Source organism: Haliotis rufescens, unplaced genomic scaffold, assembly GCF_023055435.1.
Source record: "Haliotis rufescens isolate VD_foot unplaced genomic scaffold, xgHalRufe1.0.p SCAF_16, whole genome shotgun sequence".
Lineage (NCBI taxonomy): Eukaryota > Metazoa > Mollusca > Gastropoda > Lepetellida > Haliotidae > Haliotis > Haliotis rufescens.
Window position 1 is genome coordinate 28,646,712 of NW_025963846.1, and position 6,000 is coordinate 28,652,711.

Here is a 6,000-nt window from a genome sequence, read left to right on the forward strand (position 1 = left end):
TTGATCTCCTTTTTCGTTATTTATAGGTGTATTATATTAATACCAGCTTAACTGATACATTTTATTTTATAATCTTTCTATTCTATAATTCATAGTTTTAATGTTACACATTGTTTGTACAGCTAGTATTAGTCTTTGTTTACTTTGTTTTGCTTTTGAGAGAATGAGACCGAGAGAGAGATATATTTATTATTTACGTGTCACGATATATATAATATGCACAAATTCATGGTAAAATTTCATTGTGATGTATAAAATAGTGCCACGGTATTATATAAATAGAACTGTACAATCACATAAAGAAAAATATAAAGATTAATAGCTGCGTGTAAAGATGTTATAATGTTATATTCTTGTACATGAATAGCAATGTTCTTGATAATAATTATACTAAACTATCATTATGTATAATGTATATTAACTTTTCACAATGTAAAGATTGTTAAACTTCGGTACCATATTATTTATATGTGACAAAAGTTCATTTCTTAAGTCAGAACAAAAAGGACATGAAATAGAAAAAAGTGCTTCTCATCTTCAACAGTGGGAACATTACATATACTAAAACGATTTGTGCAAATTATATCATTTATAAGATTTGGTTGGTTGGTTGTTTTACGCCGCACTCAGCAATATTCCAGCTTTATGACGGCGGTCTGTACATAATCGAGCATCGATCCACGCAATTGGGATGATGACATGCTTCAACCAAGTCTGACCACCCGATCCCGTTAGTCGCCTCTTACGACAAGCACAATCGCCTTTTACGGCAAGAATGGGTTGCTGAAGACTTATTCTACCCCGGGTCTTCACGGGACCCATTTAAAAGAAATGGTGGTCTACTATAACGGCCGGGTTCTACTGCAAAGGGGAGGGAACCACAACTAAACATGGCTACAGTTGGCGCTGGTCTCTAAACCTAACATTATCGAAAACAAACGACCCAGAATTGATTTGAAAAATGTAATTAGGCTTCAAACTTTTTGGAAAAAAACTAAATTGTCTGACACAACAATTTAAAAATATATATTTTAAGCTCAACTTTTCCTAAAATAGCTGCTTTTGCATCTGTAGCTGAAAAAATCCAGTCTCCATACATGCATCGCTGTTGAGAGTTTATGTGACACGCGTGGCTGCACATGAGCAGATATCGATCAAACACAGACGTTACTTGAAACACCATTTCAAGCATAATTATTTTTCCAATAATGCCTACTCAGTCGTTTGAATATACCCAATAGACTGGGTCCAAGGGAGTTAATTATATAAACTAGAGGAAGAAAACGTGCAATACCCAATATGAATTATAGCACGTGAGAAAATACGTCAAAAGACAAAACTAAAAAGCATATTATTTATTCTAAACATAAATATATAAAATGTTATTGAATTTAAATTCGGTTTCTAAAATCTTTGTATGTATGTAGATGTCGGCCAATGGGTGCAAGGGTTTAGCAAAGTCTTACCTTGTGAGCATTTGTTGATAAAAATATAGTGCTGAATGAAAACATGACACCTATTTACAGCGGACCAAACGACTAACCTCGTCGGAGTAAGACTGCTGAATCGGCGGAGCTAAACTCGTTTTTGTTGCAATAAATACTAAGTTTTATTGACAGTAAATCAACAGCTTGCAGATTTAACAAAGAAAATAGCATGTTTTGCTGTTATTAAACCTTTCACGGCGGAACTGGACAAGATAGAGCTGCGGGGAATGGATGGTTAAAACGGCCATTCATGTTCTTATACCTATGTCGTTGGTGTTTTCAACTTTACCAACTACGCCATTATAATTATTTGTCATTCACACATTTGTGTGTTTGTTTATTGTTTAACGCCGCACTCAGCAATTTTACAGCTATATGACGGCGGTCTGCAAATAATCGAGTCTGGACCACACATGTGACGAACGAACATTTTAACAACATGGTTTCTCCAGACAACACCAGTGATGTCAACAACAGAAAACAGTTTCGTTGCCGTCGTAACGGCTTCTTCAACACAATTATGCTCGTATATCATTTATCAGTTTCTTTGAGGTAAGGTAAATATATTGAAAATCCTAGTTTAGGATAAAGTTTATTTCGCATTTTGGATCATTAGTGATAGTATTACAAATACGGAACTACGATGTCAGTTGAAATAATAGTGGCTGTAACTCTCTTGTTTTTCCTATGATAAAAATAACAATCGCAATTGTTTCTCAAGGTGTACACAGGCCCGTGGGAGTAGTACTACACACACACACACCGAATTATTCTTTTCAACAATATTTCACAAGGAGAGTATTGTCCAACGCCTCCACACATTGGCCAACATATGCAGACATACAGAGTATTTGCTGCGAAACAGAATTTAGAAAAAGTAGTTTCTATGTATATGCTGTTTGCTTACATTCAATAATATGCTTTAAATTCATTGACGACATGGGACAATGCCCCCCACCCCAACCCCCAGCCCCACCCCATTCCACACACACACACACACAGACACAAACACTGACTGAGAAACGCTCCAAGAGGCCTGGTCCCCATGACATATGCTGTTTTGTATCGAATATAACATCACATCATCTGTGAATCGTTACAGCCAAGCAATTATACTTTATCATAATTATAAGTTCACCAACAGATTGTTTAATTACATATTGCTGCACTTACCTTGTCGTTCTGTTCAACGTCCTCTCCAGAGTGAAAACATACGGCAGGGCAGGAAAGTCTTCATAATGCACATGACATACACCCCCCCCCCCCCCCCCCCCCCCCCCCCCCGAAAAGCAGCGTTCACCGTAGCTGTTAATAAACATGAGAAATTTTCCATTGTAATCTCGATTTTAAATGAATTCTAAACAGCTTGTTAAATTAATTTAACAAGCACCGGTACACTCGATAAAGTTAGCGTCGTCTGCTTCGATCCATGGAGTCTGGTTTACGCGCATGAAAAACTCGTGCAACGGAAGTGTTTCCCGATTGGCTTAACTCGTAACCATGCCGTCACGTGACTATTCTGGTGAACACCTGCATGAAATGTACAACACTTCTAACCTGATTTGACATTTGTTTATATAAATAATCTTAACCGACAAAGACATTGGCGGTGGAGTTTGTCCAGCGAGGTTAAAGTGTTGACTCGTGACACCAGTTCACCACATGGATACACCATGTAGAGCCGATTTTGACGCTCCTCTCCGTAATATGGCTTTGATTTTGTGAGTCCCAAATTTCGCACATGCTTTTTAAATAATAAATGGTAATTTTTCAGCAGTATTCATCATAACAGAATGGAGATACAATACAGTGGATAGTCAAGCATATGTTGACAAGCGCCTTAACTAAATGCAGTTTAATCATTGTGACGATTATGAATAAAAAAATATTAAAGAATTATGAACAATATGTATAAAGTACCACACGAGCAAAAAAGATATTGACTGAGGGTCAAAAGAAAAAAATACCGAGTTTGTTTTTTTATGTAAAGGAAAATTGAAACAATTGTTGTTAAATTTGATAATGTCTTCTTAACCATCACTCATTCCTGCAACAGTTTGTGAAATGTAATCTGTGGCTGGATAATTTGTGTAAAAATATATTGGTTCAATGCAGACTTGGGTTGGAAATGAACTTGCAACAACATGACTCCTAACATTTTTTAAATGTGATAAATATATGCCGAAAAGAGCAAATTTATTGATTTTGCAAGATAAGATATCTTAGATACCCATCAACAGTTGTGTATTATGTGAATTAATTCTTTTAATTTTTAAAAGTTCGAAATCAAATCATTTTAAAAAAAATAAAACCATGTTGGGGCATTGTGTGAGTGCTGACAAATCTTTTGGGGTATGATATCGCTAACTTAAGATATCTTTAATTGAAAATCAAAGATATGATAAAATCCACTGAGATGTATTATTATTCCCCGCCCAACAAAGTTGGCGGGGGATATAAAAATGGGTTCCGTCCGTCCGTCCGTCCATACGTCCGTCCGTCACGTTTCGTTTCCGGAGCATAACTCAGAAACCGTTCAATATGTTTTCATAAAACTTTGCAGGTCTGTCAAGTTGTTGAGCTGGTGCCTTTTGCTATTTAGAAATTTTAGAAATTTTAATTCTTTATGTTTCCATGGCAACAAGATGGACTTAGGTTCCAAACTCTTCTTTTGTTACAATATACATGACAAGTCCCACCTCGGTTTAAAAAGGTTAGGGTTTGTTTAGATTTAATTATGTCATAAATTCTGCAACAGGGGCGGGGGATATAGCCACGTTAGTAGCAAACTCTTGTTTCCTTTGTTCCTCAGTATATATTTGGAATGCAACGCAGCGATGGAGCAACTACGTGGCACAACAAGCGCTCACACTTTGTTTCTGGACGACCCGGTGTGGAAATTGTCGTTTATGAGTTGACTTGAGGCGTTGGGGTAGCCTTTAGGCGGTTAAAGCGTTTGCACGTCACGCCGCAGTCTGGGTTCCATTCCCCACATGGGTACAACCCGTGAAGATCCGCGTTAGAATATGTCTTCAGCAACCCATGCGTGCCTTAAAAGATGACTATGGTTGTCGTAAGAGCCGTCAAACGGCATAGGGTGGTCAGGCTCGCTGACTTTGTTGATGCATGTCATCGCATCTCAATTGCGTGGATCGATGCTCATGATGTCAATAACTGGAGCTTGGTTGGTTGGTTGGCTGATTGTTGTTGATTAACGCCACACTCAGCAATATTGCAGTTGTATAACGGCGGCCCGTACATAATCGAATCTGGACCAGACAATCAAGTGATCGAGATCACTGAGATCACGACGTCGAAGTACGCTGACACGCAATGTACCAAGTATTCGAGTCTGACCACCCGATCCATTTAGTCGACTGTACGACCACCATAGGTAACTGGGGACCTATTCTAACCCGGAAACCAACAGGGCATTGAGAGTGTTTGGATGAAAGGGGACGAAACAACTTCAGGTGTATGGTGGTTATGGGTTAGCAGTGATACATACAAAATTGTTTTGGTGTTTTGGTGGATGTATACATGTATGTATGTATACTGTTGACGACATGTATATGTTTGTTCTCGGAGTGAAAGTCTTCACAAGAGGTTTTTCCAAAGAGTTCACACACACGCAACATCTGTGGTGATTATGTTTCAGGCAAGGGTGTATGGATAACAGAATTTGTTTGGTGACTGAAATTCAGCATGGCTTTCATTACCACCATGTTTTAATGAGATTGGAATTCTCTTCGAGTTAGAGACGGGATATTTTTCTCCGAATGCTTCAAAACATAAAATTTCCTACTTTGAAAAGGATAACTAAACACTATACACGACAAATTGTATATAGGATATCCACTGAACAATTAACTATTGGAGTAATCTTTTCCCAGGTTCTCGGTGGGAAAATTTTGTTTGTTTGTTTGTCGTTTAACGCCGCACTCAGCAATATTCCAGCTATATGACGGCGGTCTGTAAATAATCGATTCTGGACCAGACATGGTCTACGAGTCCGATTCATCTACGCCAGCCAATTTCCCTAACTTCAAGATGAAGTCAAGGTATGGGGATGAGGAGGAAACAAGCTCCGAACCATCTACGCAGCAACCGACGAGAGGTAAGGTGAAAAGGGGTTTAACGTCGCGTCCAAGATTATTGCACTTATATAGCGACGTGCATGTACGTGTGTGTGTTTGTGTGGCTGCTTGTACTAGTCCGGACTGATGCCGATATATAGTGCTAGCACACTGAGATACCATGCCGCAGTTTAACATGAATACCCCACTCAGACACAGTATGCTGACTCCGAGCCGACCAGTCCTTGTTTTAGCCCCTTAATGCCGAGCGCCAGACAGGGTAACAACAAGTACCATCTTTTAACGTCTTTTGGAATGACGCTGCCGGGGATCGAACCCCGGACCTTCCGCTTTCCGGGCGGACGCTCTACCACTAGGCCACGGAGGCGGTCCCACTGTGGTAAGAATAAACTAGGCCTAAATATCTCATTACAGCT